We start from the raw sequence: 25,142 nt of genomic DNA, 5'->3' as shown, positions 1-25,142 counted from the left end.
GAATCTGAGCTTTGGTTCAAAACTAACACGTTCTGGTTCAATTGAGTTTTTCTGCAAATTCTAAGATATACTTGGGTGTAACTCCCCAGGGAAACATCAGATCACAAAATGGAGTGGTTTTTTAGCATTCCCGGCTCAGGACACTACTAATATACGTTTTGTTTTCGAATCTGAGCTTTGGTTCAAAACTAACACGTTCTGGTTCAATTGAGTTTTTCTCTAAGATATACTTGGGTGTAACTCCCCAGGGAAACTCCAGATCACAAAATGGGTTGGTTATTTAGCATTCCCGACTCAGGACACTATTAATATACGTTTGTTTTTCGAATCTGAGCTTTGGTTCAAAAGTAACACGTTCTGGTTGAATTGAGTTTTTCTGCAAATTCTAAGATATACTTGGGTGTAACTCCCCAGGGAAACATCAGATCACAAAATGGAGTGGTTTTTTAGGATTCCTGACTCAGGACACTACTAATATGTGTTTGTTTTTCGAATCTGAGCTTTGGTTCAAAAGTAACACGTTCTGGTTGAAATGAGTTTTTCTGCAAATTCTAAGATATACTTTGGTATAACTCCCCAGGGAAACATCAGATCACAAAATGGAGTGGTTTTTTAGGATTCCCGACTCAGGACACTACTAATATGTGTTTGTTTTTCGAATCTGAGCTTTGGTTCAAAAGTAACACGTTCTGGTTGAATTGAGTTTTTCTGCAAATTCTAAGATATACTTTGGTGTAACTCCCCAGGGAAACATCAAATCACAAAATGGGTTGGTTTTTTAGCTTCCCGACTCAGGACACTACTAATATACGTTTGTTTTTCGAATCTGAGCTTTGGTTCAAAAGTAACACGTTCTGGTTGAATTGAGTTTTTCTGCAAATTCTAAGATATACTTTGGTGTAACTCCCCAGGGAAACATCAGATCACAAAATGGAGTGGTTTTTTAGGATTCCCGACTCAGGACACTGCTAATATGTGTTTGTTTTTCGAATCTGAGCTTTGGTTCAAAAGTAACACGTTCTGGTTGAATTGAGTTTTTCTGCAAATTCTAAGATATACTTTGGTGTAACTCCCCAGGGAAACATCAGATCACAAAATGGAGTGGTTTTTTCGGATTCCCGACTCAGGACACTGCTAATATGTGTTTGTTTTTCGAATCTGAGCTTTGGTTCAAAAGTAACACGTTCTGGTTGAATTCAGTTTTTCTTCAAATTCTAAGATATACTTGGGTGTAACTCCCCAGGGAAACTCCAGATCACAAAATGGGTTGGTTTTTTAGCATTCCTGACTCAGGACACTACTAATATGTGTTTGTTTTTCGAATCTGAGCTTTGGTTCAAAAGTAACACGTTCTGGTTGAAATGAGTTTTTCTGCAAATTCTAAGATATACTTTGGTATAACTCCACAGGGAAACATCAGATCACAAAATGGGTTGGTTTTTTAGCATTCCCACTCAGTTCACTACTAATATGTGTTTGTTTTTCGAATCTGAGCTTTGGTTCAAAACTAACACGTTCTGGTTCAATTGAGTTTTTCTGCAAATTCTAAGATATACTTGGGTGTAACTCCCCAGGGAAACATCAGATCACAAAATGGAGTGGTTTTTTAGCATTCCCGGCTCAGGACACTACTAATATACGTTTGGTTTTCGAATCTGAGCTTTGGTTCAAAACTAACACGTTCTGGTTCAATTGAGTTTTTCTGCAAATTCTAAGATATACTTTGGTGCAACTCCCCAGGGAAACATCAAATCACAAAATGGGTTGGTTTTTTAGCATTCCCGATTCAGGACACTACTAATATGTGTTTGGTTTTCGAATCTGAGCTTTGGTTCAAAAGTAACACGTTCTGGTTGAATTGAGTTTTTCTGCAAATTCTAAGATATACTTTGGTATAACTCCCCAGGGAAACATCAGATCACAAAATGGAGTGGTTTTTTAGGATTCCCGACTCAGGACACTACTAATATGTGTTTGTTTTTCGAATCTGAGCTTTGGTTCAAAAGTAACACGTTATGGTTGAAATGAGTTTTTCTGCAAATTCTAAGATATACTTTGGTATAACTCCCCAGGGAAACATCAGATCACAAAATGGAGTGGTTTTTTAGGATTCCCGACTCAGGACACTACTAATATGTGTTTGTTTTTCGAATCTGAGCTTTGGTTCAAAAGTAACACGTTCTGGTTGAATTGAGTTTTTCTGCAAATTCTAAGATATACTTTGGTGTAACTCCCCAGGGAAACATCAAATCACAAAATGGGTTGGTTTTTTAGCTTCCCGACTCAGGACACTACTAATATACGTTTGTTTTTCGAATCTGAGCTTTGGTTCAAAAGTAACACGTTCTGGTTGAATTGAGTTTTTCTGCAAATTCTAAGATATACTTTGGTGTAACTCCCCAGGGAAACATCAGATCACAAAATGGAGTGGTTTTTTCGGATTCCCGAATCAGGACACTGCTAATATGTGTTTGTTTTTCGAATCTGAGCTTTGGTTCAAAAGTAACACGTTCTGGTTGAATTCAGTTTTTCTTCAAATTCTAAGATATACTTGGGTGTAACTCCCCAGGGAAACTCCAGATCACAAAATGGGTTGGTTTTTTAGCATTCCTGACTCAGGACACTACTAATATGTGTTTGTTTTTCGAATCTGAGCTTTGGTTCAAAAGTAACACGTTCTGGTTGAAATGAGTTTTTCTGCAAATTCTAAGATATACTTTGGTATAACTTCCCAGGGAAACATCAGATCACAAAATGGAGTGGTTTTTTAGGATTCCCGACTCAGGACACTACTAATATGTGTTTGTTTTTCGAATCTGAGCTTTGGTTCAAAAGTAACACGTTCTGGTTGAATTGAGTTTTTCTGCAAATTCTAAGATATACTTGGGTGTAACTCCCCAGGGAAACATCAGATCACAAAATGGAGTGGTTTTTTAGCATTCCCGGCTCAGGACACTACTAATATCTGTTTGTTTTTCGAATCTGAGCTTTGGTTCAAAAGTAACACGTTCTGGTTGAATTGAGTTTTTCTGCAAATTCTAAGATATACTTGGGTGTAACTCCCCAGGGAAACATCAGATCACAAAATGGAGTGGTTTTTTAGCATTCCCGGCTCAGGACACTACTAATATACGTTTGGTTTTCGAATCTGAGCTTTGGTTCAAAACTAACACGTTCTGGTTGAATTGAGTTTTTCTGCAAATTCTAAGATATACTTTGGTGTAACTCCCCAGGGAAACATCAAATCACAAAATGGGTTGGTTTTTTAGCATTCCCGACTCAGGACACTATTAATATACGTTTGGTTTTCAAATCTGAGCTTTGGTTCAAAACTAACACGTTCTGGTTCAATTGAGTTTTTCTGCAAATTCTAAGATATACTTGTGTGTAACTCCCCAGGGAAACTCCAGATCACAAAATGGGTTGGTTATTTAGCATTCCCAACTCAGGACACTATTAATATACGTTTGTTTTTCGAATCTGAGCTTTGGTTCAAAACTAACACGTTCTGGTTCAATTGCGTTTTTCTGCAAATTCTAAGATATACTTTGGTGTAACTCCCCAGGGAAACATCAAATCACAAAATGGGTTGGTTTTTAGCATTCCCGACTCAGGACACTACTAATATACGTTTGTTTTTCGAATCTGAGCTTTGTTTCAAAAGTAACACGTTCTGGTTGAATTGAGTTTTTCTGCAAATTCTAAGATATACTTTGGTGTAACTCCCCAGGGAAACATCAGATCACAAAATGGAGTGGTTTTTTAGCATTCCCGACTCAGGACACTACTAATATGTGTTTGTTTTTCGAATCTGAGCTTTGGTTCAAAAGTAACACGTTCTGGTTGAATTGAGTTTTTCTGCAAATTCTAAGATATACGTTGGTGTAACTCCCCAGGGAAACATCAAATCACAAAATGGGTTGGTTTTTTAGCATTCCCGACTCAGGACACTACTAATATACGTTTGTTTTTCGAATCTGAGCTTTGGTTCAAAAGTAACACGTTCTGGTTGAATTGAGTTTTTCTGCAAATTCTAAGATATACTTGGGTGTAACTCCCCAGGGAAACATCAGATCACAAAATGGAGTGGTTTTTTAGGATTCCCGACTCAGGACACTACTAATATGTGTTTGTTTTTCGAATCTGAGCTTTGGTTCAAAAGTAACACGTTCTGGTTGAAATGAGTTTTTCTGCAAATTCTAAGATATACTTTGGTATAACTCCCCAGGGAAACATCAGATCACAAAATGGGTTGGTTTTTTAGTATTCCCCGACTCAGGACACTACTAATATATGTTTGTTTTTCGAATCTGAGCTTTGGTTCAAAAGTAACACGTTCTGGTTGAATTGAGTTTTTCTGCAAATTCTAAGATATACTTGGGTTTAACTCCCCAGGGAAACTCCAGATCACAAAATGGGTTGGTTTTTTAGCATTCCCGACTCAGGACACTATTAATATACGTTTGTTTTTCGAATCTGAGCTTTGGTTCAAAACTAACACGTTCTGGTTCAATTCAGTTTTTCTTCAAATTCTAAGATATACTTGGGTGTAACTCCCCAGGGAAACTCCAGATCACAAAATGGGTTGGTTTTTTAGCATTCCTGACTCAGGACACTACTAATATGTGTTTGTTTTTCGAATCTGAGCTTTCGTTCAAAAGTAACACGTTCTGGTTGAAATGAGTTTTTCTGCAAATTCTAAGATATACTTTGGTATAACTCCACAGGGAAACATCAGATCACAAAATGGATTGGTTTTTTAGCATTCCCGACTCAGGACACTACTAATATGTGTTTGTTTTTCGAATCTGAGCTTTGGTTCAAAAGTAACACGTTCTGGTTGAATTGAGTTTTTCTGCAAATTCTAAGATATACTTTGGTGTAACTCCCCAGGGAAACATCAGATCACAAAATGGAGTGGTTTTTTCGGATTCCCGAATCAGGACACTGCTAATATGTGTTTGTTTTTCGAATCTGAGCTTTGGTTCAAAAGTAACACGTTCTGGTTGAATTCAGTTTTTCTTCAAATTCTAAGATATACTTGGGTGTAACTCCCCAGGGAAACTCCAGATCACAAAATGGGTTGGTTTTTTAGCATTCCTGACTCAGGACACTACTAATATGTGTTTGTTTTTCGAATCTGAGCTTTGGTTCAAAAGTAACACGTTCTGGTTGAAATGAGTTTTTCTGCAAATTCTAAGATATACTTTGGTATAACTCCCCAGGGAAACATCAGATCACAAAATGGAGTGGTTTTTTAGGATTCCCGACTCAGGACACTACTAATATGTGTTTGTTTTTCGAATCTGAGCTTTGGTTCAAAAGTAACACGTTCTGGTTGAATTGAGTTTTTCTGCAAATTCTAAGATATACTTGGGTGTAACTCCCCAGGGAAACATCAGATCACAAAATGGAGTGGTTTTTTAGCATTCCCGGCTCAGGACACTACTAATATCTGTTTGTTTTTCGAATCTGAGCTTTGGTTCAAAAGTAACACGTTCTGGTTGAATTGAGTTTTTCTGCAAATTCTAAGATATACTTGGGTGTAACTCCCCAGGGAAACATCAGATCACAAAATGGAGTGGTTTTTTAGCATTCCCGGCTCAGGACACTACTAATATACGTTTGGTTTTCGAATCTGAGCTTTGGTTCAAAACTAACACGTTCTGGTTGAATTGAGTTTTTCTGCAAATTCTAAGATATACTTTGGTGTAACTCCCCAGGGAAACATCAAATCACAAAATGGGTTGGTTTTTTAGCATTCCCGACTCAGGACACTATTAATATACGTTTGGTTTTCAAATCTGAGCTTTGGTTCAAAACTAACACGTTCTGGTTCAATTGAGTTTTTCTGCAAATTCTAAGATATACTTGTGTGTAACTCCCCAGGGAAACTCCAGATCACAAAATGGGTTGGTTATTTAGCATTCCCAACTCAGGACACTATTAATATACGTTTGTTTTTCGAATCTGAGCTTTGGTTCAAAACTAACACGTTCTGGTTCAATTGCGTTTTTCTGCAAATTCTAAGATATACTTTGGTGTAACTCCCCAGGGAAACATCAAATCACAAAATGGGTTGGTTTTTTAGCATTCCCGACTCAGGACACTACTAATATACGTTTGTTTTTCGAATCTGAGCTTTGTTTCAAAAGTAACACGTTCTGGTTGAATTGAGTTTTTCTGCAAATTCTAAGATATACTTTGGTGTAACTCCCCAGGGAAACATCAGATCACAAAATGGAGTGGTTTTTTAGCATTCCCGACTCAGGACACTACTAATATGTGTTTGTTTTTCGAATCTGAGCTTTGTTTCAAAAGTAACACGTTCTGGTTCAATTGAGTTTTTCTGCAAATTCTAAGATATACTTTGGTATAACTCCCCAGGGAAACATCAGATCACAAAATGGAGTGGTTTTTTAGCATTCCCGACTCAGGACACTACTAATATGTGTTTGGTTTTCGAATCTGAGCTTTGGTTCAAAAGTAACACGTTCTGGTTGAATTGAGTTTTTCTGCAAATTCTAAGATATACTTGGGTGTAACTCCCCAGGGAAACATCAGATCACAAAATGGGTTGGTTTTTTAGTATTCCCGACTCAGGACACTACTAATATATGTTTGTTTTTCGAATCTGAGCTTTGGTTCAAAAGTAACACGTTCTGGTTGAATTGAGTTTTTCTGCAAATTCTAAGATATACTTGGGTTTAACTCCTCAGGGAAACATCATATCACAAAATGGAGTGGTTTTTTAGGATTCCCGACTCAGGACACTACTAATATGTGTTTGTTTTTCGAATCTGAGCTTTGGTTCAAAAGTAACACGTTCCGGTTGAAATGAGTTTTTCTGCAAATTCTAAGATATACTTTGGTATAACTCCCCAGGGAAACATCAGATCACAAAATGGGTTGGTTTTTTAGTATTCCCGACTCAGGACACTACTAATATATGTTTGTTTTTCGAATCTGAGCTTTGGTTCAAAAGTAACACGTTCTGGTTGAATTGAGTTTTTCTGCAAATTAAAAGATATACTTGGGTTTAACTCCCCAGGGAAACATCAGATCACAAAATGGAGTGGTTTTTTAGGATTCCCGACTCAGGACACTACTAATATGTGTTTGTTTTTCGAATCTGAGCTTTGGTTCAAAAGTAACACGTTCTGGTTGAATTGAGTTTTTCTGCAAATTCTAAGATATACGTTGGTGTAACTCCCCAGGGAAACATCAAATCACAAAATGGGTTGGTTTTTTAGCATTCCCGACTCAGGACACTACTAATATACGTTTGTTTTTCGAATCTGAGCTTTGGTTCAAAAGTAACACGTTCTGGTTGAATTGAGTTTTTCTGCAAATTCTAAGATATACTTGGGTGTAACTCCCCAGGGAAACATCAGATCACAAAATGGAGTGGTTTTTTAGGATTCCCGACTCAGGACACTACTAATATGTGTTTGTTTTTCGAATCTGAGCTTTGGTTCAAAAGTAACACGTTCTGGTTGAAATGAGTTTTTCTGCAAATTCTAAGATATACTTTGGTATAACTCCCCAGGGAAACATCAGATCACAAAATGGGTTGGTTTTTTAGTATTCCCGACTCAGGACACTACTAATATATGTTTGTTTTTCGAATCTGAGCTTTGGTTCAAAAGTAACACGTTCTGGTTGAATTGAGTTTTTCTGCAAATTCTAAGATATACTTGGGTTTAACTCCCCAGGGAAACTCCAGATCACAAAATGGGTTGGTTTTTTAGCATTCCCGACTCAGGACACTATTAATATACGTTTGTTTTTCGAATCTGAGCTTTGGTTCAAAACTAACACGTTCTGGTTCAATTCAGTTTTTCTTCAAATTCTAAGATATACTTGGGTGTAACTCCCCAGGGAAACTCCAGATCACAAAATGGGTTGGTTTTTTAGCATTCCTGACTCAGGACACTACTAATATGTGTTTGTTTTTCGAATCTGAGCTTTCGTTCAAAAGTAACACGTTCTGGTTGAAATGAGTTTTTCTGCAAATTCTAAGATATACTTTGGTATAACTCCACAGGGAAACATCAGATCACAAAATGGATTGGTTTTTTAGCATTCCCGACTCAGGACACTACTAATATGTGTTTGTTTTTCGAATCTGAGCTTTGGTTCAAAACTAACACGTTCTGGTTCAATTGAGTTTTTCTGCAAATTCTAAGATATACTTGTGTGTAACTCCCCAGGGAAACTCCAGATCACAAAATGGGTTGGTTATTTAGCATTCCCAACTCAGGACACTATTAATATACGTTTGTTTTTCGAATCTGAGCTTTGGTTCAAAACTAACACGTTCTGGTTCAATTGCGTTTTTCTGCAAATTCTAAGATATACTTTGGTGTAACTCCCCAGGGAAACATCAAATCACAAAATGGGTTGGTTTTTTAGCATTCCCGACTCAGGACACTACTAATATACGTTTGTTTTTCGAATCTGAGCTTTGTTTCAAAAGTAACACGTTCTGGTTCAATTGAGTTTTTCTGCAAATTCTAAGATATACTTTGGTATAACTCCCCAGGGAAACATCAGATCACAAAATGGAGTGGTTTTTTAGCATTCCCGACTCAGGACACTACTAATATGTGTTTGGTTTTCGAATCTGAGCTTTGGTTCAAAAGTAACACGTTCTGGTTGAATTGAGTTTTTCTGCAAATTCTAAGATATACTTGGGTGTAACTCCCCAGGGAAACATCAGATCACAAAATGGGTTGGTTTTTTAGTATTCCCGACTCAGGACACTACTAATATATGTTTGTTTTCGAATCTGAGCTTTGGTTCAAAAGTAACACGTTCTGGTTGAATTGAGTTTTTCTGCAAATTCTAAGATATACTTGGGTTTAACTCCCCAGGGAAACATCAGATCACAAAATGGAGTGGTTTTTTAGGATTCCCGACTCAGGACACTACTAATATGTGTTTGTTTTTCGAATCTGAGCTTTGGTTCAAAAGTAACACGTTCTGGTTGAATTGAGTTTTTCTGCAAATTCTAAGATATACGTTGGTGTAACTCCCCAGGGAAACATCAAATCACAAAATGGGTTGGTTTTTTAGCATTCCCGACTCAGGACACTACTAATATACGTTTGGTTTTCGAATCTGAGGTTTGGTTCAAAACTAACACGTTCTGGTTGAATTTTTTTCTGCAAATTCTAAGATATACTTTGGTGTAACTCCCCAGGGAAACATCAGATCACAAAATGGAGTGGTTTTTTAGGATTCCCGACTCAGGACACTGCTAATATGTGTTTGTTTTTCGAATCTGAGCTTTGGTTCAAAAGTAACACGTTCTGGTTGAAATGAGTTTTTCTGCAAATTCTAAGATATACTTTGGTATAACTCCCCAGGGAAACATCAGATCACAAAATGGGTTGGTTTTTTAGTATTCCCGACTCAGGACACTACTAATATATGTTTGTTTTTCGAATCTGAGCTTTGGTTCAAAAGTAACACGTTCTGGTTGAATTGAGTTTTTCTGCAAATTCTAAGATATACTTGGGTTTAACTCCCCAGGGAAACATCAGATCACAAAATGGGTTGGTTTTTTAGCATTCCCGACTCAGGACACTACTAATATACGTTTGTTTTTCGAATCTGAGCTTTGGTTCAAAAGTAACACGTTCTGGTTCAATTGAGTTTTTCTGCAAATTCTAAGATATACTTTGGTATAACTCCCCAGGGAAACATCAGATCACAAAATGGAGTGGTTTTTTAGCATTCCCGACTCAGGACACTACTAATATGTGTTTGGTTTTCGAATCTGAGCTTTGGTTCAAAAGTAACACGTTCTGGTTGAATTGAGTTTTTCTGCAAATTCTAAGATATACTTTGGTGTAACTCCCCAGGGAAACATCAGATCACAAAATGGAGTGGTTTTTTAGGATTCCCGACTCAGGACACTGCTAATATCTGTTTGTTTTTCGAATCTGAGCTTTGGTTCAAAAGTAACACGTTCTGGTTGAAATGAGTTTTTCTGCAAATTCTAAGATATACTTTGGTATAACTCCCCAGGGAAACATCAGATCACAAAATGGGGTTGGTTTTTTAGCATTCCCGACTCAGGACACTACTAATATGTGTTTGTTTTTCGAATCTGAGCTTTGGTTCAAAAGTAACACGTTCTGGTTGAATTGAGTTTTTCTGCAAATTCTAAGATATACTTGGGTTTAACTCCCCAGGGAAACATCAGATCACAAAATGGAGTGGTTTTTTAGGATTCCCGACTCAGGACACTACTAATATGTGTTTGTTTTTCGAATCTGAGCTTTGGTTCAAAAGTAACACGTTCTGGTTGAATTGAGTTTTTCTGCAAATTCTAAGATATACTTTGGTGTAACTCCCCAGGGAAACATCAAATCACAAAATGGGTTGGTTTTTTAGCTTCCCGACTCAGGACACTACTAATATACGTTTGTTTTTCGAATCTGAGCTTTGGTTCAAAAGTAACACGTTCTGGTTGAATTGAGTTTTTCTGCAAATTCTAAGATATACTTTGGTGTAACTCCCCAGGGAAACATCAGATCACAAAATGGAGTGGTTTTTTAGGATTCCCGACTCAGGACACTGGTAATATGTGTTTGTTTTTCGAATCTGAGCTTTGGTTCAAAAGTAACACGTTCTGGTTGAATTGAGTTTTTCTGCAAATTCTAAGATATACTTGGGTTTAACTCCCCAGGGAAACATCAGATCACAAAATGGAGTGGTTTTTTAGGATTCCCGACTCAGGACACTACTAATATGTGTTTGTTTTTCGAATCTGAGCTTTGGTTCAAAAGTAACACGTTCTGGTTGAATTGAGTTTTTCTGCAAATTCTAAGATATACTTGGGTTTAACTCCCCAGGGAAACATCAGATCACAAAATGGGTTGGTTTTTTAGCATTCCCGACTCAGGACACTACTAATATACGTTTGTTTTTCGAATCTGAGCTTTGGTTCAAAAGTAACACGTTCTGGTTCAATTGAGTTTTTCTGCAAATTCTAAGATATACTTGGGTTTAACTCCCCAGGGAAACATCAGATCACAAAATGGAGTGGTTTTTTAGGATTCCCGACTCAGGACACTACTAATATGTGTTTGTTTTTCGAATCTGAGCTTTGGTTCAAAAGTAACACGTTCTGGTTGAATTGAGTTTTTCTGCAAATTCTAAGATATACTTTGGTGTAACTCCCCAGGGAAACATCAAATCACAAAATGGGTTGGTTTTTTAGCTTCCTGACTCAGGACACTACTAATATACGTTTATTTTTCGAATCTGAGCTTTGGTTCAAGAGTAACACGTTCTGGTTGAATTGAGTTTTTCTGCAAATTCTAAGATATACTTTGGTGTAACTCCCCAGGGAAACATCAGATCACAAAATGGAGTGGTTTTTTCGGATTCCCGAATCAGGACACTGCTAATATGTGTTTGTTTTTCGAATCTGAGCTTTGGTTCAAAAGTAACACGTTCTGGTTGAATTCAGTTTTTCTTCAAATTCTAAGATATACTTGGGTGTAACTCCCCAGGGAAACTCCAGATCACAAAATGGGTTGGTTTTTTAGCATTCCTGACTCAGGACACTACTAATATGTGTTTGTTTTTCGAATCTGAGCTTTGGTTCAAAAGTAACACGTTCTAGTTGAAATGAGTTTTTCTGCAAATTCTAAGATATACTTTGGTATAACTCCACAGGGAAACATCAGATCACAAAATGGGTTGGTTTTTTAGCCTTCCCGACTCAGGACACTACTAATATGTGTTTGTTTTTCGAATCTGAGCTTTGGTTCAAAACTAACACGTTCTGGTTCAATTGAGTTTTTCTGCAAATTCTAAGATATACTTGGGTGTAACTCCCCAGGGAAACATCAGATCACAAAATGGAGTGGTTTTTTAGCATTCCCGGCTCAGGACACTACTAATATACGTTTTGTTTTCGAATCTGAGCTTTGGTTCAAAACTAACACGTTCTGGTTCAATTGAGTTTTTCTCTAAGATATACTTGGGTGTAACTCCCCAGGGAAACTCCAGATCACAAAATGGGTTGGTTATTTAGCATTCCCGACTCAGGACACTATTAATATACGTTTGTTTTTCGAATCTGAGCTTTGGTTCAAAAGTAACACGTTCTGGTTGAATTGAGTTTTTCTGCAAATTCTAAGATATACTTGGGTGTAACTCCCCAGGGAAACATCAGATCACAAAATGGAGTGGTTTTTTAGGATTCCCGACTCAGGACACTACTAATATGTGTTTGTTTTTCGAATCTGAGCTTTGGTTCAAAAGTAACACGTTCTGGTTGAAATGAGTTTTTCTGCAAATTCTAAGATATACTTTGGTATAACTCCCCAGGGAAACATCAGATCACAAAATGGAGTGGTTTTTTAGGATTCCCGACTCAGGACACTACTAATATGTGTTTGTTTTTCGAATCTGAGCTTTGGTTCAAAAGTAACACGTTCTGGTTGAATTGAGTTTTTCTGCAAATTCTAAGATATACTTTGGTGTAACTCCCCAGGGAAACATCAAATCACAAAATGGGTTGGTTTTTTAGCTTCCCGACTCAGGACACTACTAATATACGTTTGTTTTTCGAATCTGAGCTTTGGTTCAAAAGTAACACGTTCTGGTTGAATTGAGTTTTTCTGCAAATTCTAAGATATACTTTGGTGTAACTCCCCAGGGAAACATCAGATCACAAAATGGAGTGGTTTTTTAGGATTCCCGACTCAGGACACTGCTAATATGTGTTTGTTTTTCGAATCTGAGCTTTGGTTCAAAAGTAACACGTTCTGGTTGAATTGAGTTTTTCTGCAAATTCTAAGATATACTTTGGTGTAACTCCCCAGGGAAACATCAGATCACAAAATGGAGTGGTTTTTTCGGATTCCCGACTCAGGACACTGCTAATATGTGTTTGTTTTTCGAATCTGAGCTTTGGTTCAAAAGTAACACGTTCTGGTTGAATTCAGTTTTTCTTCAAATTCTAAGATATACTTGGGTGTAACTCCCCAGGGAAACTCCAGATCACAAAATGGGTTGGTTTTTTAGCATTCCTGACTCAGGACACTACTAATATGTGTTTGTTTTTCGAATCTGAGCTTTGGTTCAAAAGTAACACGTTCTGGTTGAAATGAGTTTTTCTGCAAATTCTAAGATATACTTTGGTATAACTCCACAGGGAAACATCAGATCACAAAATGGGTTGGTTTTTTAGCATTCCCGACTCAGTTCACTACTAATATGTGTTTGTTTTTCGAATCTGAGCTTTGGTTCAAAACTAACACGTTCTGGTTCAATTGAGTTTTTCTGCAAATTCTAAGATATACTTGGGTGTAACTCCCCAGGGAAACATCAGATCACAAAATGGAGTGGTTTTTTAGCATTCCCGGCTCAGGACACTACTAATATACGTTTGGTTTTCGAATCTGAGCTTTGGTTCAAAACTAACACGTTCTGGTTCAATTGAGTTTTTCTGCAAATTCTAAGATATACTTTGGTGCAACTCCCCAGGGAAACATCAAATCACAAAATGGGTTGGTTTTTTAGCATTCCCGATTCAGGACACTACTAATATGTGTTTGGTTTTCGAATCTGAGCTTTGGTTCAAAAGTAACACGTTCTGGTTGAATTGAGTTTTTCTGCAAATTCTAAGATATACTTTGGTATAACTCCCCAGGGAAACATCAGATCACAAAATGGAGTGGTTTTTTAGGATTCCCGACTCAGGACACTACTAATATGTGTTTGTTTTTCGAATCTGAGCTTTGGTTCAAAAGTAACACGTTATGGTTGAAATGAGTTTTTCTGCAAATTCTAAGATATACTTTGGTATAACTCCCCAGGGAAACATCAGATCACAAAATGGAGTGGTTTTTTAGGATTCCCGACTCAGGACACTACTAATATGTGTTTGTTTTTCGAATCTGAGCTTTGGTTCAAAAGTAACACGTTCTGGTTGAATTGAGTTTTTCTGCAAATTCTAAGATATACTTTGGTGTAACTCCCCAGGGAAACATCAAATCACAAAATGGGTTGGTTTTTTAGCTTCCCGACTCAGGACACTACTAATATACGTTTGTTTTTCGAATCTGAGCTTTGGTTCAAAAGTAACACGTTCTGGTTGAATTGAGTTTTTCTGCAAATTCTAAGATATACTTTGGTGTAACTCCCCAGGGAAACATCAGATCACAAAATGGAGTGGTTTTTTAGGATTCCCGACTCAGGACACTGCTAATATGGGTTTGTTTTTCGAATCTGAGCTTTGGTTCAAAAGTAACACGTTCTGGTTGAATTGAGTTTTTCTGCAAATTCTAAGATATACTTTGGTGTAACTCCCCAGGGAAACATCAAATCACAAAATGGGTTGGTTTTTTAGCTTCCCGACTCAGGACACTACTAATATACGTTTGTTTTCCGAATCTGAGCTTTGGTTCAAAAGTAACACGTTCTGGTTGAATTGAGTTTTTCTGCAAATTCTAAGATATACTTTGGTGTAACTCCCCAGGGAAACATCAGATCACAAAATGGAGTGGTTTTTTCGGATTCCCGAATCAGGACACTGCTAATATGTGTTTGTTTTTCGAATCTGAGCTTTGGTTCAAAAGTAACACGTTCTGGTTGAATTCAGTTTTTCTTCAAATTCTAAGATATACTTGGGTGTAACTCCCCAGGGAAACTCCAGATCACAAAATGGGTTGGTTTTTTAGCATTCCTGACTCAGGACACTACTAATATGTGTTTGTTTTTCGAATCTGAGATTTGTTTCAAAAGTAACACGTTCTGGTTGAATTGAGTTTTTCTGCAAATTCTAAGATATACTTTGGTGTAACTCCCCAGGGAAACATCAAATCACAAAATGGGTTGGTTTTTTAGCTTCCTGACTCAGGACACTACTAATATACGTTTGTTTTTCGAATCTGAGCTTTGGTTCAAGAGTAACACGTTCTGGTTGAATTGAGTTTTTCTGCAAATTCTAAGATATACTTTGGTGTAACTCCCCAGGGAAACATCAGATCACAAAATGGAGTGGTTTTTTCGGATTCCCGAATCAGGACACTGCTAATATGTGTTTGTTTTTCGAATCTGAGCTTTGGTTCAAAAGTAACACGTTCTGGTTGAATTCAGTTTTTCTTCAAATTCTAAGATATACTTGGGTGTAACTCCCCAGGGAAACTCCAGATCACAAAATGGGTTGGTTTTTTAGCATTCCTGACTCAGGACACTACTAATATGTGTTTGTTTTTCGAATCTGAGCTTTGGTTCAAAAGTAACACGTTCTAGTTGAAATGAGTTTTTCTGCAAATTCTAAGATATACTTTGGTATAACTCCACAGGGAAACATCAGATCACAAAATGGGTTGGTTTTTTAGCATTCCCGACTCAGGACACTACTAATATGTGTTTGTTTTTCGAATCTGAGCTTTGGTTCAAAACTAACACGTTCTGGTTCAATTGAGTTTTTCTGCAAATTCTAAGATATACTTGGGTGTAACTCCCCAGGGAAACATCAGATCACAAAATGGAGTGGTTTTTTAGCATTCCCGGCTCAGGACACTACTAATATACGTTTTGTTTTCGAATCTGAGCTTTGGTTCAAAACTAACACGTTCTGGTTCAATTGAGTTTTTCTCTAAGATATACTTGGGTGTAACTCCCCAGGGAAACTCCAGATCACAAAATGGGTTGGTTATTTAGCATTCCCGACTCAGGACACTATTAATATACGTTTGTTTTTCGAATCTGAGCTTTGGTTCAAAAGTAACACGTTCTGGTTGAATTCAGTTTTTCTTCAAATTCTAAGATATACTTGGGTGTAACTCCCCAGGGAAACTCCAGATCACAAAATGGGTTGGTTTTTTAGCATTCCTGACTCAGGACACTACTAATATGTGTTTGTTTTTCGAATCTGAGATTTGTTTCAAAAGTAACACGTTCTGGTTGAATTGAGTTTTTCTGCAAATTCTAAGATATACTTTGGTGTAACTCCCCAGGGAAACATCAAATCACAAAATGGGTTGGTTTTTTAGCTTCCTGACTCAGGACACTACTAATATACGTTTGTTTTTCGAATCTGAGCTTTGGTTCAAGAGTAACACGTTCTGGTTGAATTGAGTTTTTCTGCAAATTCTAAGATATACTTTGGTGTAACTCCCCAGGGAAACATCAGATCACAAAATGGAGTGGTTTTTTCGGATTCCCGAATCAGGACACTGCTAATATGTGTTTGTTTTTCGAATCTGAGCTTTGGTTCAAAAGTAACACGTTCTGGTTGAATTCAGTTTTTCTTCAAATTCTAAGATATACTTGGGTGTAACTCCCCAGGGAAACTCCAGATCACAAAATGGGTTGGTTTTTTAGCATTCCTGACTCAGGACACTACTAATATGTGTTTGTTTTTCGAATCTGAGCTTTGGTTCAAAAGTAACACGTTCTAGTTGAAATGAGTTTTTCTGCAAATTCTAAGATATACTTTGGTATAACTCCACAGGGAAACATCAGATCACAAAATGGGTTGGTTTTTTAGCATTCCCGACTCAGGACACTACTAATATGTGTTTGTTTTTCGAATCTGAGCTTTGGTTCAAAACTAACACGTTCTGGTTCAATTGAGTTTTTCTGCAAATTCTAAGATATACTTGGGTGTAACTCCCCAGGGAAACATCAGATCACAAAATGGAGTGGTTTTTTAGCATTCCCGGCTCAGGACACTACTAATATACGTTTTGTTTTCGAATCTGAGCTTTGGTTCAAAACTAACACGTTCTGGTTCAATTGAGTTTTTCTCTAAGATATACTTGGGTGTAACTCCCCAGGGAAACTCCAGATCACAAAATGGGTTGGTTATTTAGCATTCCCGACTCAGGACACTATTAATATACGTTTGTTTTTCGAATCTGAGCTTTGGTTCAAAAGTAACACGTTCTGGTTGAATTGAGTTTTTCTGCAAATTCTAAGATATACTTGGGTGTAACTCCCCAGGGAAACATCAGATCACAAAATGGAGTGGTTTTTTAGGATTCCCGACTCAGGACACTACTAATATGTGTTTGTTTTTCGAATCTGAGCTTTGGTTCAAAAGTAACACGTTATGGTTGAAATGAGTTTTTCTGCAAATTCTAAGATATACTTTGGTATAACTCCCCAGGGAAACATCAGATCACAAAATGGAGTGGTTTTTTAGGATTCCCGACTCAGGACACTACTAATATGTGTTTGTTTTTCGAATCTGAGCTTTGGTTCAAAAGTAACACGTTCTGGTTGAATTGAGTTTTTCTGCAAATTCTAAGATATACTTTGGTGTAACTCCCCAGGGAAACATCAAATCACAAAATGGGTTGGTTTTTTAGCTTCCCGACTCAGGACACTACTAATATACGTTTGTTTTTCGAATCTGAGCTTTGGTTCAAAAGTAACACGTTCTGGTTGAATTGAGTTTTTCTGCAAATTCTAAGATATACTTTGGTGTAACTCCCCAGGGAAACATCAGATCACAAAATGGAGTGGTTTTTTAGGATTCCCGACTCAGGACACTGCTAATATGTGTTTGTTTTTCGAATCTGAGCTTTGGTTCAAAAGTAACACGTTCTGGTTGAATTGAGTTTTTCTGCAAATTCTAAGATATACTTTGGTGTAACTCCCCAGGGAAACATCAGATCACAAAATGGAGTGGTTTTTTCGGATTCCCGACTCAGGACACTGCTAATATGTGTTTGTTTTTCGAATCTGAGCTTTGGTTCAAAAGTAACACGTTCTGGTTGAATTCAGTTTTTCTTCAAATTCTAAGATATACTTGGGTGTAACTCCCCAGGGAAACTCCAGATCACAAAATGGGTTGGTTTTTTAGCATTCCTGACTCAGGACACTACTAATATGTGTTTGTTTTTCGAATCTGAGCTTTGGTTCAAAAGTAACACGTTCTGGTTGAAATGAGTTTTTCTGCAAATTCTAAGATATACTTTGGTATAACTCCACAGGGAAACATCAGATCACAAAATGGGTTGGTTTTTTAGCATTCCCGACTCAGTTCACTACTAATATGTGTTTGTTTTTCGAATCTGAGCTTTGGTTCAAAACTAACACGTTCTGGTTCAATTGAGTTTTTCTGCAAATTCTAAGATATACTTGGGTGTAACTCCCCAGGGAAACATCAGATCACAAAATGGAGTGGTTTTTTAGCATTCCCGGCTCAGGACACTACTAATATACGTTTGGTTTTCGAATCTGAGCTTTGGTTCAAAACTAACACGTTCTGGTTCAATTGAGTTTTTCTGCAAATTCTAAGATATACTTTGGTGCAACTCCCCAAGGAAACATCAAATCACAAAATGGGTTGGTTTTTTAGCATTCCCGATTCAGGACACTACTAATATGTGTTTGGTTTTCGAATCTGAGCTTTGGTTCAAAAGTAACACGTTCTGGTTGAATTGAGTTTTTCTGCAAATTCTAAGATATACTTTGGTATAACTCCCCAGGGAAACATCAGATCACAAAATGGAGTGGTTTTTTAGGATTCCCGACTCAGGACACTACTAATATGTGTTTGTTTTTCGAATCTGAGCTTTGGTTCAAAAGTAACACGTTATGGTTGAAATGAGTTTTTCTGCAAATTCTAAGATATACTTTGGTATAACTCCCCAGGGAAACATCAGATCACAAAATGGAGTGGTTTTTTAGGATTCCCGACTCAGGACACTACTAATATGTGTTTGTTTTTCGAATCTGAGCTTTGGTTCAAAAGTAACACGTTCTGGTTGAATTGAGTTTTTCTGCAAATTCTAAGATATACTTTGGTGTAACTCCCCAGGGAAACATCAAATCACAAAATGGGTTGGTTTTTTAGCTTCCCGACTCAGGACACTACTAATATACGTTTGTTTTCCGAATCTGAGCTTTGGTTCAAAAGTAACACGTTCTGGTTGAATTGAGTTTTTCTGCAAATTCTAAGATATACTTTGGTGTAACTCCCCAGGGAAACATCAGATCACAAAATGGAGTGGTTTTTTAGGATTCCCGACTCAGGACACTGCTAATATGGGTTTGTTTTTCGAATCTGAGCTTTGGTTCAAAAGTAACACGTTCTGGTTGAATTGAGTTTTTCTGCAAATTCTAAGATATACTTTGGTGTAACTCCCCAGGGAAACATCAAATCACAAAATGGGTTGGTTTTTTAGCATTCCCGACTCAGGACACTACTAATATCCGTTTGGTTTTCAAATCTGAGCTTTGGTTCAAAACTAACACGTTCTGGTTCAATTGAGTTTTTCTGCAAATTCTAAGATATACTTGGGTGTAATTCCCAGGGAAACTCCAGATCACAAAATGGGTTGGTTATTTAGCATTCCCGACTCAGGACACTATTAATATACGTTTGTTTTTCGAATATGAGCTTTGGTTCAAAACTAACACGTTCTGGTTCAATTCAGTTTTTCTGCAAATTCTAAGATATACTTTGGTGTAACTCCCCAGGGAAACATCAAATCACAAAATGGGTTGGTTTTTTAGCATTCCCGACTCAGGACACTACTAATATATGTTTGTTTTTCGAATCTGAGCTTTGGTTCAAAAGTAACACGTTCTGGTTCAATTGAGTTTTTCTGCAAATTCTAAGATATACTTTGGTATATAACTCCCCAGGGAAACATCAGATCACAAAATGGAGTGGTTTTTTGCATTCCCGATTCAGGACACTACTAATATGTGTTTGGTTTTCGAATCTGAGCTTTGGTTCAAAAGTAACACGTTCTGGTTGAATTGAGTTTTTCTGCAAATTCTAAGATATACTTTGGTGTAACTCCCCAGGGAAACATCAGATCACAAAATGGAGTGGTTTTTTCGGATTCCCGAATCAGGACACTGCTAATATGTGTTTGTTTTTCGAATCTGAGCTTTGGTTCAAAAGTAACACGTTCTGGTTGAATTCAGTTTTTCTTCAAATTCTAAGATATACTTGGGTGTAACTCCCCAGGGAAACTCCAGATCACAAAATGGGTTGGTTTTTTAGCATTCCTGACTCAGGACACTACTAATATGTGTTTGTTTTTCGAATCTGAGCTTTGGTTCAAAAGTAACACGTTCTGGTTGAAATGAGTTTTTCTGCAAATTCTAAGATATACTTTGGTATAACTCCACAGGGAAACATCAGATCACAAAATGGGTTGGTTTTTTACCATTCCCGACTCAGTTCACTACTAATATGTGTTTGTTTTTCGAATCTGAGCTTTGGTTCAAAACTAACACGTTCTGGTTCAATTGAGTTTTTCTGCAAATTCTAAGATATACTTGGGTGTAACTCCCCAGGGAAACATCAGATCATAAAATGGAGTGGTTTTTTAGCATTCCCGGCTCAGGACACTACTAATATACGTTTGGTTTTCGAATCTGAGCTTTGGTTCAAAACTAACACGTTCTGGTTCAATTGAGTTTTTCTGCAAATTCTAAGATATACTTTGGTGTAACTCCCCAGGGAAACATCAAATCACAAAATGGGTTGGTTTTTTAGCATTCCCGACTCAGGACACTACTAATATCCGTTTGGTTTTCAAATCTGAGCTTTGGTTCAAAACTAACACGTTCTGGTTCAATTGAGTTTTTCTGCAAATTCTAAGATATACTTGGGTGTAATTCCCAGGGAAACTCCAGATCACAAAATGGGTTGGTTATTTAGCATTCCCGACTCAGGACACTATTAATATACGTTTGTTTTTCGAATATGAGCTTTGGTTCAAAACTAACACGTTCTGGTTCAATTCAGTTTTTCTGCAAATTCTAAGATATACTTTGGTGTAACTCCCCAGGGAAACATCAAATCACAAAATGGGTTGGTTTTTTAGCATTCCCGACTCAGGACACTAGTAATATGTGTTTGTTTTTCGAATCTGAGCTTTGGTTCAAAAGTAACACGTTCTGGTTCAATTGAGTTTTTCTGCAAATTCTAAGATATACTTTGGTATATAACTCCCCAGGGAAACATCAGATCACAAAATGGAGTGGTTTTTTAGCATTCCCGATTCAGGACACTACTAATATGTGTTTGGTTTTCGAATCTGAGCTTTGGTTCAAAAGTAACACGTTCTGGTTGAATTGAGTTTTTCTGCAAATTCTAAGATATACTTGGGTGTAACTCCCCAGGGAAACATCAGATCACAAAATGGAGTGGTTTTTTAGGATTCCCGACTCAGGACACTACTAATATGTGTTTGTTTTTCGAATCTGAGCTTTGGTTCAAAAGTAACACGTTCTGGTTGAAATGAATTTTTCTGCAAATTCTAAGATATACTTTGGTATAACTCCCCAGGGAAACATCAGATCACAAAATGGAGTGGTTTTTTAGGATTCCCGACTCAGGACACTACTAATATGTGTTTGTTTTTCGAATCTGAGCTTTGGTTCAAAAGTAACACGTTCTGGTTGAATTGAGTTTTTCTGCAAATTCTAAGATATACTTTGGTGTAACTCCCCAGGGAAACATCAGATCACAAAATGGAGTGGTTTTTTAGGATTCCCGACTCAGGACACTGCTAATATGTGTTTGTTTTTCGAATCTGAGCTTTGGTTCAAAAGTAACACGTTCTGGTTGAATTGAGTTTTTCTGCAAATTCTAAGATATACTTTGGTGTAACTCCCCAAGGAAACATCAAATCACAAAATGGGTTGGTTTTTTAGCTTCCCGACTCAGGACACTACTAATATACGTTTGTTTTTCGAATCTGAGCTTTGGTTCAAAAGTAACACGTTCTGGTTGAATTGAGTTTTTCTGCAAATTCTAAGATATACTTTGGTGTAACTCCCCAGGGAAACATCAAATCACAAAATGGGTTGGTTTTTTAGCTTCCCGACTCAGGACACTACTAATATACGTTTGTTTTTCGAATCTGAGCTTTGGTTCAAAAGTAACACGTTCTGGTTGAATTGAGTTTTTCTGCAAATTCTAAGATATACCTTGGTGTAACTCCCCAGGGAAACATCAGATCACAAAATGGAGTGGTTTTTTCGGATTCCCGACTCAGGACACTGCTAATATTTGTTTGTTTTTCGAATCTGAGCTTTGGTTCAAAAGTAACACGTTCTGGTTGAATTCAGTTTTTCTTCAAATTCTAAGATATACTTGGGTGTAACTCCCCAGGGAAACTCCAGATCACAAAATGGGTTGGTTTTTTAGCATTCCTGACTCAGGACACTACTAATATGTGTTTGTTTTTCGAATCTGAGCTTTGGTTCAAAAGTAACACGTTCTGGTTGAAATGAGTTTTTCTGCAAATTCTAAGATATACTTTGGTATAACTCCACAGGGAAACATCAGATCACAAAATGCGTTGGTTTTTTACTATTCCCGACTCAGGACACTACTAATATGTGTTTGTTTTTCGAATCTGAGCTTTGGTTCAAAAGTAACACGTTCTGGTTGAAATGAGTTTTTCTGCAAATTCTAAGATATACTTTGGTGTAACTCCCCAGGGAAACATCAAATCACAAAATGGGTTGGTTTTTTAGCATTCCCGACTCAGGACACTACTAATATCCGTTTGGTTTTCAAATCTGAGCTTTGGTTCAAAACTAACACGTTCTGGTTCAATTGAGTTTTTCTGCAAATTCTAAGTTATACTTGGGTGTAACTCCCCAGGGAAATTCCAGATCACAAAATGGGTTGGTTATTTAGCATTCCCGACTCAGGACACTATTAATATACGTTTGTTTTTCGAATCTGAGCTTTGGTTCAAAACTAACACGTTCTGGTTCAATTCAGTTTTTCTGCAAATTCTAAGATATACTTTGGTGTAACTCCCCAGGGAAACATCAAATCACAAAATGGGTTGGTTTTTTAGCATTCCCGACTCAGGACACTACTAATATACGTTTGTTTTTCGAATCTGAGCTTTGTTTCAAAAGTAACACGTTCTGGTTGAATTGAGTTTTTCTGCAAATTCTAAGATATACTTTGGTGTAACTCCCCAGGGAAACATCAGATCACAAAATGGAGTGGTTTTTTAGCATTCCCGACTCAGGACACTACTAATATGTGTTTGTTTTTCGAATCTGAGCTTTGGTTCAAAAGTAACACGTTCTGGTTCAATTGAGTTTTTCTGCAAATTCTAAGATATACTTTGGTATAACTCCCCAGGGAAACATCAGATCACAAAATGGAGTGGTTTTTTAGGATTCCCGACTCAGGACACTACTAATATGTGTTTGTTTTTCGAATCTGAGCTTTGGTTCAAAAGTAACACGTTCTGGTTGAAATGAGTTTTTCTGCAAATTCTAAGATATACTTTGGTATAACTCCCCAGGGAAACATCAGATCACAAAATGGAGTGGTTTTTTAGGATTCCCGACTCAGGACACTACTAATATGTGTTTGTTTTTCGAATCTGAGCTTTGGTTCAAAAGTAACACGTTCTGGTTGAATTGAGTTTTTCTGCAAATTCTAAGATATACTTTGGTGTAACTCCCCAGGGAAACATCAGATCACAAAATGGAGTGGTTTTTTAGGATTCCCGACTCAGGACACTGCTAATATGTGTTTGTTTTTCGAATCTGAGCTTTGGTTCAAAAGTAACACGTTCTGGTTGAATTGAGTTTTTCTGCAAATTCTAAGATATACTTTGGTGTAACTCCCCAAGGAAACATCAAATCACAAAATGGGTTGGTTTTTTAGCTTCCCGACTCAGGACACTACTAATATACGTTTGTTTTTCGAATCTGAGCTTTGGTTCAAAAGTAACACGTTCTGGTTGAATTGAGTTTTTCTGCAAATTCTAAGATATACTTTGGTGTAACTCCCCAGGGAAACATCAGATCACAAAATGGAGTGGTTTTTTCGGATTCCCGACTAAGGACACTGCTAATATGTGTTTGTTTTTCGAATCTGAGCTTTGGTTCAAAAGTAACACGTTCTGGTTCAATTGAGTTTTTCTGCAAATTCTAAGATATACTTGGGTGTAACTCCCCAGGGAAACATCAGATCACAAAATGGAGTGGTTTTTTAGGATTCCCGACTCAGGACACTACTAATATGTGTTTGTTTTTCGAATCTGAGCTTTGGTTCAAAAGTAACACGTTCTTGTTGAAATGAGTTTTTCTGCAAATTCTAAGATATACTTTGGTATAACTCCCCAGGGAAACATCAGATCACAAAATGGAGTGGTTTTTTAGGATTCCCGACTCAGGACACTACTAATATGTGTTTGTTTTTCGAATCTGAGCTTTGGTTCAAAAGTAACACGTTCTGGTTGAATTGAGTTTTTCTGCAAATTCTAAGATATACTTTGGTGTAACTCCCCAGGGAAACATCAAATCACAAAATGGGTTGGTTTTTTAGCTTCCCGACTCAGGGCACTACTAATATACGTTTGTTTTTCGAATCTGAGCTTTGGTTCAAAAGTAACACGTTCTGGTTGAATTGAGTTTTTCTGCAAATTCTAAGATATACTTTGGTGTAACTCCCCAGGGAAACATCAGATCACAAAATGGAGTGGTTTTTTAGGATTCCCGACTCAGGACACTGCTAATATGTGTTTGTTTTTCGAATCTGAGCTTTGGTTCAAAAGTAACACGTTCTGGTTGAATTGAGTTTTTCTGCAAATTCTAAGATATACTTTGGTGTAACTCCCCAGGGAAACATCAAATCACAAAATGGGTTGGTTTTTTAGCTTCCCGACTCAGGACACTACTAATATACGTTTGTTTTTCGAATCTGAGCTTTGGTTCAAAAGTAACACGTTCTGGTTGAATTGAGTTTTTCTGCAAATTCTAAGATATACTTTGGTGTAACTCCCCAGGGAAACATCAAATCACAAAATGGGTTGGTTTTTTAGCTTCCCGACTCAGGACACTACTAATATATGTTTGTTTTTCGAATCTGAGCTTTGGTTCAAAAGTAACACGTTCTGGTTGAATTGAGTTTTTCTGCAAATTCTAAGATATACTTGGGTGTAACTCCCCAGGGAAACATCAGATCACAAAATGGGTTGGTTTTTTAGCATTCCCGACTCAGGATACTACTAATGTACATTTGTTTTTCGAATCGGAGCTTTGGTTCAAAAGTTACACGTTCTGGTTCAATTGAGTTTTTCTGCAAATTCTAACATATACTTGGGTGTAACTCCCCAGGGAAACATCAGATCACAAAATGGAGTGGTTTTTTA

This window comes from Thamnophis sirtalis, unplaced genomic scaffold, assembly GCF_051295495.1.
Source record: "Thamnophis sirtalis isolate CommonGarterSnake01/CBP01778 unplaced genomic scaffold, rThaSir2_p1.2 scaffold_2, whole genome shotgun sequence".
NCBI lineage: Eukaryota > Metazoa > Chordata > Lepidosauria > Squamata > Natricidae > Thamnophis > Thamnophis sirtalis.
Note: the sequence above shows the minus strand (reverse complement) of the source record.